The sequence below is a fragment of the Sus scrofa genome, chromosome 5 (genome assembly GCF_000003025.6).
Source record: "Sus scrofa isolate TJ Tabasco breed Duroc chromosome 5, Sscrofa11.1, whole genome shotgun sequence".
Lineage (NCBI taxonomy): Eukaryota > Metazoa > Chordata > Mammalia > Artiodactyla > Suidae > Sus > Sus scrofa.
In genome coordinates this window covers 355137-366151 of record NC_010447.5, presented here as the reverse complement: position 1 = coordinate 366151, position 11015 = coordinate 355137, and the positions used below count along the sequence as shown (strand labels likewise).

Below are 11015 nucleotides of genomic sequence, written 5' to 3'. Positions count from 1 at the left end.
ATGCTCCAGAGGCACATCTGTCCGATACCACTGTTTTACTCTTTCTAATTTACTGGTGAATAATTTTGCGTTTGGTGATCTTAGTGATAGAATTTGTTTTACTTGGGCCTTTTGGGTCAGAAAGACTGTGTAGCTTGGCTTTTTTTCTAACTGTCCTATGTACACTATCAGGCAGTTTGTTTGCTTGCTTGTTTGTTTGTTTGTTTATTGTCTTTTCTAGGGCCGCGCGCACAGCCTATGGAGGTTCCCAGGCTAGGGATCTAATTGGAGCTGTAGCTGCTGGCCTACGCCACAGCCACAGCAATGCTGGGTCCCTAACCCACTGAGCGAGGCAGTTTAGAAGAGAAATCTATTAAAGAGCCATACCTGTCAACTAGGTCTTGTGACCACTTGCAGAGGCAAAGATTGTAGTAGTTTTGCATATTTCTTCTTTGCATATTATGGTGTATAAAGTAACCATTTCCTCCTCTATCCTTTCCATTTTTAAGAACATACAAAAAGGTGTCAGAAATTTACTATTTTTTAAAAATTTTTTTTTGTCTTTTTAGGGCTGCACCCACGGCATATGGAGGTTCCCAGGCTAGGGGTTCAGTCGGAGCTGCAGCGGCTGGCCTACACCAGAGCCAGAGCAACTCGGGATCCGAGCCATGTCTGTGAACTACACCACAGCTCATGGCAACGCCGGATCCTTAACCCACTGAGCGAGGCCAGGGATCGAACCTGAGTCCTCATGGATGCTAGTCATGTTCGTTAACCACAGAGCCACGACAGGAACTCCACTATTTAGTTTTAATGTTATACATAGTAGAATATTCAGTGGGTTGGTGACAGAATTTGCGGAGTAATTAATGTAGCCAGTTTTGATGATGCAATGACTACTGGGACTGTGCATATGGTGTTTTGGGGAAAGTGAGAATTTCTTCACTTGCAATAAGGATGGATGTGCATTGTTAGGTGAAAATATAGCATTGTTTTGTTTGCATGGAAGTTCAAATATGTTTGAAAGGATGCATACAGAAGCTGACTTTCCAGAGGGTTGGACCCTGCGCATTTTCCATGCACCACTTCATCTCCAAACCCACCTCCCTTTGCCTGCTGTTCATTGATGGAGCTGGATCCCAGAAGCATTTCTTTTTTTCCAGTTGGCACAATCTTCAGCTTTGCTGGTAGTAAGTGCTGGAAGGTCACTGCTGGAGGAAGGGGCTTGCTGGTTTAGGTTTGCCTTCTTTTTCTTCTTGCTCCTGCTGCACAGCTGCCAGAGGCACATGTGAGAGACACGCAGTGGTGCCAGCTTTGAGAATGGCTTCCCACCCAATACCAGCTGTGCCCCCACTGGCAGATTCTTGGTGATTTCCGAGGCTCAGTCAGCCTACACCTTGGAAGGGGGCATTGCTGCCCGTCAGCCTCTGCTCGGTAATGGTGGATCAGCTCTGTCCCTGGACAACTCAGGGAACGTCTGTCTGTAACTTCCACTGGCGGCAGACACACAACTTTCCAGCACAGAGTGAGCTCTCACCTTTGGGAAGGGACCCCTGCCAAGTTGTGTCCTTTCTTGAATGTAAAGTTTTTTACTCTTTTAGGAGGAGTTCCCATCTTGGTTCAGTGGTTAATGAATCCCTGGCCTTGTTCAGTGGGTTAAGGATCTGGCATTGTCGTGTGGTATAGGTCACAGATGTGGTTCGGATCTGGCGTTGCTGTGGCTGTGGTATAGGCTGGCGGCTACAGCTCCGATTAGACCCCTAGCCTGGGAACCTCCATATGCCACAGGAGTGGCCCTAGAAATGTCAAAAAAAAAAAAAAAAGTTTTTTACTCTATTATAATGAATCCCCTTTTCAGTATTTTTTTTTCTATTTTTCAGCTGCCCCCACGGCATGTGGAAGTCAGGGATTGAATCTGAGCCACGGCTGAGACCTACCCCACAGCTGCAGCAATGCTGGATCCTAAACCTGCTGTGTGGGCTCAAGATTGAACCAGCACCTCCACAGAGACAAGCCAGATCATTAACCCACTGTACCGCAGCAGGAACTCCCACCTTATCAGTGACTTTTATAACAAATCTTCTCTGAGGTCACTGTGCGGTCTCTGTCCCCCTGTTGGCTACGACAACTGATACTAGGAGGGAAAACCCGGCAGAGAACAGGGCTGCGAGCGCCTGTGTGCACGCATGTGTGCACCCACGCAGGTGTGTGTCTGTAGCTTTGAGACTTGAAATAGGCTGGCCGGGGAAGCACTCACGGACAGGAGGACACTGGAGTAGGATCACAGAGGTGAGTCAGTGACCATGGCGGAACCAGAGTGTGGCAGGAGCTTCTCGTGACTGGAGCTAAATGAGCAAGGGCCAGAGCACGTAGGAGACCCAGCTGTGTAGGACCTGTGGGTGGCAGCAAGGCCTGGCTTTCATGCAGTGTGCAACGGAGCCCCGGGGGAGGGATGGGATTGGACTCGTTTTCACTGGTGCCATGCTGATTACACACGCTGGTCTCCGGCAAGTATGCAGGACGGAAGCAGGGAGCCTGTTGGGAGGCTGCTGCCTTGAGTCAGGTGAGAGAAACCGTTTTTGGGCCAGGACTAGTGGTGGAGAGCTGGCCTCAGAAGTGCAGCGATCTGCTGATGAATCCTACGGGGTGGGGGAGGGGAGGGGCCCTAGCTGAGCCCAGGGATTCTGGCCTGAGCCCAGGAAGGGCATAATGATCGGGTGGTAGGCATTCACGGCAGGACACAGTGGGAGCATCTCAAGCGCTGAGCCCCTAGCTCTGAGCCCCTTCTCTGTAGCTCTACCCACAGCACCTCCAGCCTGGGTGGCAGATGTCTTCCTTTGCAGGGCCTGTAATTTATTCTCGCTTTCTTACCCCCACTTCCTGAAAGTGCGCCCCACAGAACTTGCCAGAAATTTGCCCTGCAGGATACCTGGAAAAGGTGTGCGGGGTGGGTGGGTGGGGGGAAGGTCTCCGCAGATGCTGGACGAGGAAAAGCCAGGGCCTCTCACCCGTGGAGCAGCCCCGGAGCAAATCCTCTCCCGCAATCTCTTCAGCGCCCTCTGCTGACAAGGCTCGGCATAGGCCAGGGCTCAAATCCATTTTCGCCGAGGCAGGAGGTTAAGTGGCGTGAAGGTCAGATGTTCCTTGCGTGTTCCGATTTCTTTCTCTATCGTTTCTCATGGTTCACGCTGACACGTGAAATAAAAATTCTCATTTTACAGATTAATTTATTGAGTTCAACAACTCCAACAAATGCTAAATGGGAATATTTTATTTTTGTCTTTTATTTTATTTTATTTTATTTTTTGTCTTTTTTTGCTATTTCTTGGGCCGCTCCCACGGCATATGGAGGTTCCCAGGCTAGGGGTCTAATCAGAGCTGTAGCCACAGGCCTACGCCAGAGCCACAGCAACGTCGGATCCGAGCCGTGTCTGCAACCTACACCACAGCTCAGGGCAATGCCGGATCGTTAACCCACTGAGCAAGGGCAGGGACCGAACCCGCGACCTCATGGTTCCTAGTCGGATTCGCTAACCACTGCGCCACGACGGGAACTCCTTGTCTTTTATTTTTAATTGTAATGAAGGAATGAATGAATGAATGAATTTAGCCATTTTAGGGCCGCACCCACGGAATACAGCGGTTCCCAGGCTAGGGGTCAGATCGGAGCTATAGCTGCCGGCCGACGCCACAGCCACAGCAAGGCCAGATCCCAGCCAGTTTGTGACCTACACCACAGCTCATGGCAACACGGGATCCTTAACCTACTGAGCGAGGCCAGGGATCGAACCCGCAACCTCATGGTTCCTACTCGGATTCCTTTCTGCTGCGCCATGACAGGAACTCCTGTTTTTGCCTTTTTGGGGCCTCCCCTGGGACATATGGAAGTTCTCAAGAATCCGAGCTGTAGCTGCCGGCCAACACCACAGCCACAGCCACCTGGGATCCGAGCCGGGTCTGCAACTTACACTACAGCTCACGGCAAGGACGGATCCTTAACCCACTGAGTGGGGCCAGGGCGTCCTCACGGATACTAATCGGGTTTGTTATCGCTGAGTCACTACAGGAACTCCGGGAACATGTATTAATGGGAAAAATACTTCAGGAACCTGTGGGGCACCTGGAAAAGACCATGGGTCTGGGGGCTGCCGCTCTAGCGCTTCCAGACTTGGTAGGAGAGAGGCAGAGATGGGATTCTGCTTGGTGAATGGCGAACTGGCCACTGCTCACTCTTATTTTGGCCATGTCCACTCCACGTACAGAAGGAGTTTAGGAGACACCAGCTGCCCCAGCCTTCGGCCTTAGAGGAAGGCCCTCTGGAGCAGGGAGACCAGGTGTGTGACCCTCAAATCATTTCAGACTTCCAGGGGGGATGTTCTGTTGCTGGCCTTGCATTAGAAAATTTATCACCGAAGTTCCCCACGTGGCACAGTGGTTAACGAATCCGACTAGGAACCATGAGGTTGCGGGTTCGATCCCTGGCCTTGCTCAGTGAGTTAAGGATCTGGCGTTGCCGTGAGCTGTGGTGTAGATCGCAGACGCAGCTCGGATCCCGCGTTGCTGTGGCTCTGGAGTAGGCCGGCGGCTGCAGCTCCGATTGAACCCCTAGCCTGGGAACCTCCATATGCCGCGGGAGCGGCCCTGGAAAAGGGAAAAAGACCAAAAAAAAAAAAAGAAAAGAAAATGTATCACTGCAAAGGCATCACTCTACCGAAAGTTACAGAAACCTCGCAACACCTCGGCAGGCGGAGAGAGGGATGCAGCTCAGGCCCCGCCCCGCGCGGTCCCCGCGCCGGCCCCGCCCCGCCCCGGCCCCGCCCCGGCGCTAGCGTGCGCGCCCCCAGATGAGGCCCCGCCCTCCGCGCGCCCGCGCGCGCCCGGGCCTCGCTGCCGCCATTTTGGAGCGACCCGAGTGCTGCTCGCGGCCCGAGCCGGTCCCGAGGCGCCGGCCGGCCGCGCAGTGTCTGTGGGCGCCGTGTCCGTGGGCGCCTCGCTCGGCCGGGCCCATGTGCGTGCGGCCCGCCCCAGGCCGCCCGGGCTTCGCCTCCGCCCGCGCCCTGGCCTCCACCCGGGCCTCCGAGGAGCCGCCGCGACGCCCGGCCCGCGGGGCAGGTGAGTGCGGCCGCCCCTCAGAGCCGGCGCCGCTTCCGCCGGGCCCGCGGCCCCTGCCACGCTGTCAGCGTCCACCCCGCTGGCCGCTGGCCCTCGGGCGGCGCCCGCCCGTCGGTGTCCGCGCCGTGCGGTGGCTGTCCCCGCGGTGCCCACCCGCTCGTCGGTGCGCCCCGTGGCAGGACCCGTCCCGTCAGTGCAGTGTCCGCAGGGCAGTGTCGCATCCGCGTCCCCCGTCAGTGCTCTCCTGCCCCTTCTCGCCCCTCCCAGGGTCCCCAAGGCGGTCCCCACTCCCCACCTGTGGTGCCCTCCCAGTCGGGGCCCCCACGGGCCCGCCTCCGTCTCCATTCGTGTCCTTCCTCCCCCTTGAGCTGTCAGTGCCCCCGTCGGTCCACCCGTGAGCGACGCCCCCTTGCCAGGCCAGGTCAGTCCGGAGATGGTCAGTGCCCCACCCCTTCCTCGCGATCGGGTGGGGACCCTGCCCGCCTGTCAGTGCCACCCCGCAGTGCCCTCCACGGCCGGTCTCCTGCCTGCCGATGGGGACCCTCCCCCCGCGCCCACTGTCGCCCGTCCCCTTATCCACTCGCTGGCTCTTTCGCGGTGTTGTCCCTCTTTCCGTCACCACGAGGGCTCCATGTGTCTCCAGGCACCTCCTCGCTCCTTCTGTCACTGCCCCTTCCCCCCGCCATCCCCTCATGGCTTCCCTCCCACCTGTCACCTTCCTCTCGAGGGGCCTCCCCCCTGTCACCGAGGTCTCCCCGCCACCCCGCCTTGGGTTCCTGCAGCCGCCGCCCCGCAGGGTCCCCGGACTTGTTACTGACCTCTCCCACTCTGCTGCCAGGGCCACTGCCCTGTCACCGCCAGTCTGTCCCTTCTCTTAATTCCTGCAGGTCACTGCTTGGCTCCTGGACCCCCGTCTTGTCCTTGTGGCCTTTGCCCGCCTGTTCCTCTTGCCCCCTCCGGCCCTGCCCCCGGCCTCTGCCCCCCGCCCTCGGCCCCTCGGGGCCTGTGCCGGCGCCGCAGGCGCAGTTGTGTCTGCTCCACGTCCCTCCCTCCCTCCCGGCCTTCGCTTGGGCCTCAGCGCGTGTCCGCCGAGCTCTGGAAGGCAGGGAGCAGCTGGCTGCGAGGGGAGTGGGGGCCAGAGCCTTCCCGACCGCGGGGACCTCCTCCGGGAGCCTGGATGAGGCTGAAACGTGGCCAGGGTACCGAGGAGACACACAGGAGCCCCGGTCGCGCGCTGGCCGGCCGGTCACGCTGTTCTCTGCAGGCCGAGGGGCTTGCGCTGTGAGGGACCCAGGCTGGAGGCGGAGCTGGGGATGCCGTCAGCACTGGACACGGATGCGTGTGTGAGGGCCGAGGTGCTGGGAGTGGCTGCGGTGTGCCTTGGACCTTGAGGCCGCTGAGGGAGAGGCTTTGGGCTGGAGCTGTGGGACCTGCGGGAGGATGGGGAGAGGGCGGCGATGGCCCGGGGCCTCGGGCTGATTTCCAGGCTGTGGGAGGCGTGAGCAGGTGAGGCACTGATCTGAGCTGGGGAAGCTGGGCGGGGTGCCGGGGAGCTGGAGTGTGGAGGTGGAAAGCCGGGCTTTCTCTTGGCTGAACGCGCGGGAGACGTCTGACAGTCAGAGGGTCGTTAGCGGGAAGGAATCTTGCGGAAGAATCTGGAGCCCAGAGGAGCGGTCAGGCTGCAGGTGCACGACCTCAGCAGGGGTCCTGTTTAGAGCCTTGGGAATGGCTCCTCCACGCTCACAGGCAGAAGGCCTGGATCATTTCTGGTGCTACTGTGTTAAAAGCTTAAACTGAATACTGCACACAGTCCTGGCAGGAACCTGGGGGTACAGGAACTATAATTTCCCTGTTTTATCGATGAGGAAACCAGGATATACAACGGGGGTGGTAGAGCTGGGATTGGCACCCCAGGCTGACTAAAACTTCTCCCACTTTTTGTTGGATAAGGAAAAGACTAGCTTGTAAAATACTGTTTTACTTTTTTTCCGCTGGAGTTCCCATTGTGGCTTAGTGGTTTTAGGACCTGACGTCTTTGTGAGGATGCAGGATTTGGTCTCTGGCCTTGCTCAGTTGGTTCAGGATCCAGTTGCTGTAAGCTTTGGTGTAGGTTGCACATGTGGCTCGGATCCAGTGCTGCTGTGGCAGTGGCATAGGTGGCTGCCGCTCAGATTCGACCCTGAGCCTGGGAATTTCCATGTGCCACAGGTGCGGTGGTGAAAAGAAAAACAATAACAGTAAACAAGCAAAAAATAAAATACTGTCTAACTTACATTTTTGGAATAATAACAGTAACTAGTTATATATCAAACACTTTTTTATTTTATTTTATTTTTTTGTTTTTTTTAGGGCCGCACCAATGGCATATGGAGGTTCACAGGCTAGGGGTCAAATTGGAGCTACAGGTGCCGGCCTACACCACAGCCACAGCCACGCAGGATCCGAGCCGCATCTTCGACCTACACCACAGCTCACAGCAACGCCGGATCCTTAACCCACTGAGCAAGGCCAGGGATCAAACCTGCAACCTCATGGTTCCTAGCTGGATTTGTTTCTGCTGCGCCAGGATGGAAACTCCATTTTTGTTTGTTTTTTGTTTTTTAATGTCCACGCCTGCCGCATATGGAAGTTCCTGGGCCAGGGGTTGAATCTGAGCCGTGGCTGCGGCAGTGCTGATCCTTTAACTCACTGTGCCGGGCTGGGTTTGAACCTGTGCTTCCTCGAGCTCCAGAAATGCTTTGCGTCCTGTTGCACCACAGTAGGAACTCATGCAGTCAGATTTTCAGCCGGCCGGACCACAGTGGGAACTCCAAGGCCAGCCGCTTTTAAAAGTGCTTCATTTAATTTTTTTGTTTTCAGGGCTGCACCTGGGGCATATGGAGGTTCCCAGGCTAGGGGCTGAATCGGAGCCGTAGCTGCCAGCCTATACTACAGCCACAGCCACAGCGGATCTGAGCCGCATCTGCGACCTACACCACAGCTGGCAACCACAGATCCTTAACCTGCTGAGTGAGGCCAGAGATTGAACCTACATACACCATGTCGTGTTCTTAACTCTCGGAGCCACAATGGGAGCTCCTAATTTCCTTCCTTCCTTCCTCCTCCCTTCTTTCCTCTCTCTTTCTCTCGCTCTCCTTCTTTCTTTCTTCCTTTCTTTCTCTCCTTCCACCCATGGCATGTGGACGTTCCCAAGCTAGGGACTGAACTGGAGCTGTAGCTGCCAGCCAGAGCCACAGCAATGCGGGATCTGAGCCAAGTCTGCAACCTACACCACAGCTCAAGGCGATGCTGGATCCTTAACCCACTGATCGGGGCCAGGGATCGAACCCGCCTCCTCGTGGGTACTACTGGGGTTCGTTACTGCTAAGCCACAATGGGAACTCCCTAAATAAGTTCTTTATTAAAATATTTTTTCTTTTTTTTTTTTTGTCTTTTTGCTATTTCTTGGGCCGCTCCCGCGGCATATGGAGGTTCCCAAGCTAGGGGTCGAATTGGAGCTGTAGCCACCGGCCTACGCCAGAGCCACAGCAACATGGGATCCGAGCCGCGTCTGCAACCTACACCACAGCTCAGGGCAATGCCAGATCCTTAACCCACTGAGCAAGGGCAGGGACCGAACCCGCAACCTCATGGTTCCTCGTCGGATTCGTTAACCACTGCGCCACAACGGGAACTCCTAAAATATTTTTTCTAATTTGGTTATAATTTTCTAGTTTTTTTTTTAAATTTTTTCGTATTTATCCTTCTTGTGTTTACTTAGTTGTTTGCATCTGTGGGTTATAAGGTATGTAATCAACTTTGGAAACCTCCTGGCCATTACCTCTTTTTTTTTCCTATTTTTTTTTCAAGTAGATTTAAAAAAAAATTGAAGTATGGTTGATTTACGATGTTTTCCCAGTTTCTGCTGTGCAGCACAGTGAGTCCTGCACATATATATACATTCCTTTTCCTATGTTACCTTCCGACATGGTCTTTCCTAAAAGACTGAATATAGTTCCCTGTGGTATACAGTATGGCATTGCCTTTCGTTTTGCTTTACTTTTGCTTTTTAGGGCTGCACCTGTGGCATATGGAAGGTTCCCAGGCTAGGGGTCCAAACAGAGCTACAGCTGCCTGCCGGCCTACACCATAGCCATGCAGGATCCAAGCCGCATGTGTGACCTACACCACAGCTCACGGCAGTGCCAGATCCTTAACCCACTGAGCAAGACTAGGGATCAAACCCGCAACCTCATGGTTCCTAGTCAGATTTGTTTCCGCTGCACCACGACGGGAACTCCTGGCCATTGCCTTTTAAATATTTCTTTTGCCTCATAATCTTTTTCCTCTCTTCTTGGAACTCCAATTGTGTATCTTTTTTACAGCGTTCCCTTTGTGGCTCATTGGGTTACAAACGCAGCTAGTATCCACGAGGATGCAGGTTCCATCCCTGGCCTCTCTCAGTGGGTTAAGGATCCGGTGTTGCTGTGAGCTGTGGTGTAGGCTGGCATGAAGCTTGGATTTGGCGTTTTGACCCCTCACCTGGGAACTTGCATATGCTGAGGGTATGGCTTTAAACAGCAAAACAAACAAAAATATATATCTATTTTAGATTGTTTGATATTGTCTCATAGATTATGAATGTGCTGGAATTTTGAAATTCTGTTTTCTATCTTTGTTTTTTTTTTTTTTTTTGTCTTTTTGCCATTTCTTGGGCCGCTCTGGCGGCATATGGAGGTTCCCAGGCTAGGGGTCGAATCGGAGCTGTAGGCACTAGCCTACGCCAGAGTCACAGCAACACGGGATCCAAGCCGCGTCTGCAACCTACACCACAGCTCACGGCAACGCCGGATCCTCAACCCACTGAGCAAGGCCAGGGGTCGAACCCGCAACCTCATGGTTCCTAGTCGGATTCGTTAACCACTGAGCCACCACGGGAACTCCTCTATCTTTGTTTATATTTGTGTATTTTTTTTTTTTTCATCTTTTTTTAGGTTCACTGCTTTTCTTTTTGTGTTCATTTTCTTGTTCCATCCAGGAACATTTTAATTTCAGATACTGTACTTGTCAGTTCTAGAACTTCCTTTTGGTTCTTTCAAGTTTGCATTTCTTTTTTTTTTTTTTCTTTTGTCTTTTTGCCATTTCTCGGGCCGCTCTCGCGGCATATGGAGGTTCCCAGGCTAGGGGTCAAATCGGAGCTGTAGCCACTGGCCTACGCCAGAGCCACAGCAACGCAGGATCCGAGCCGCGTCTGCAACCTACACCACAGCTCATGGCAACGCCGGATTGTTAACCCACTGAGCAAGGGCAGGGACCGAACCCGCAACCTCATGGTTCCTAGTCGGATTCGTTAACCACTGCACCACGACAGGAACGCCTTCAAGTTTGCATTTCTCAGCTAATCTTCTCTACCTGTTCATTTCTTGTTCTCTTTTCCTAAAATCCTTTAACATATTTATAATCGCTCTTTTGAAGTTCTCATCTTCCAGTTCCAACATATGGTCATTTGTGTTTCCAGTAGATTGTTTTTTCTCTTGATTTTGGGGAAGATTGTTCTGCTTTACATGTGTAGTAATTTTTTATTGCATAATGAATATTGTGGGTAGTATATTACAGAGACTGTTTTAAGTTATCTTCCTGTAAAGAGTGTTGTTTTACTAGGGGAGGCTGTTAAATTACTGGAAGATCATCTTGATTCTGTGAAAGCTTTTCTAGGGTGGGTCTGTTATGGTTTTGCACTAACTTTTAGGGCATAGCTTTTAATTCTGGAACACAGATTTTACTTGTAAGGCATGGCCCTTCTGGAGTTTTAAAAGAAAACCTTTCTAGGGAGTTTCTGTCGTGGTGCAGCGGAAAAAAATCCAACTAGGAACCATGAGGTTGCAGGTTCAATTCCTGGCCTCACTCAGTGGGTTAAGGATCTGGCGTTGCCATGAGCTGTGGTG

General features: G+C 53.4%; 1 protein-coding gene across 7 annotated transcripts in view; it reads left to right on the top strand.

The window, feature by feature from the left end:
- Positions 4843 to 11015, top strand: part of PPP6R2 (protein phosphatase 6 regulatory subunit 2) — a 75929-nt gene continuing 69756 nt past the window's right edge. For 2 of the 7 annotated variants that reach the window (XM_021091048.1, XM_021091045.1), the window contains exon 1: positions 4851 to 5091. The gene's annotated coding sequence lies outside the window, so the exon portion shown is untranslated. Of the gene's footprint in view, positions 5092 to 11015 lie in introns of all 7 variants that reach the window. The other 5 variants (XM_021091044.1, XM_021091051.1, XM_021091046.1 and 2 more) reach the window with 5 other exon arrangements.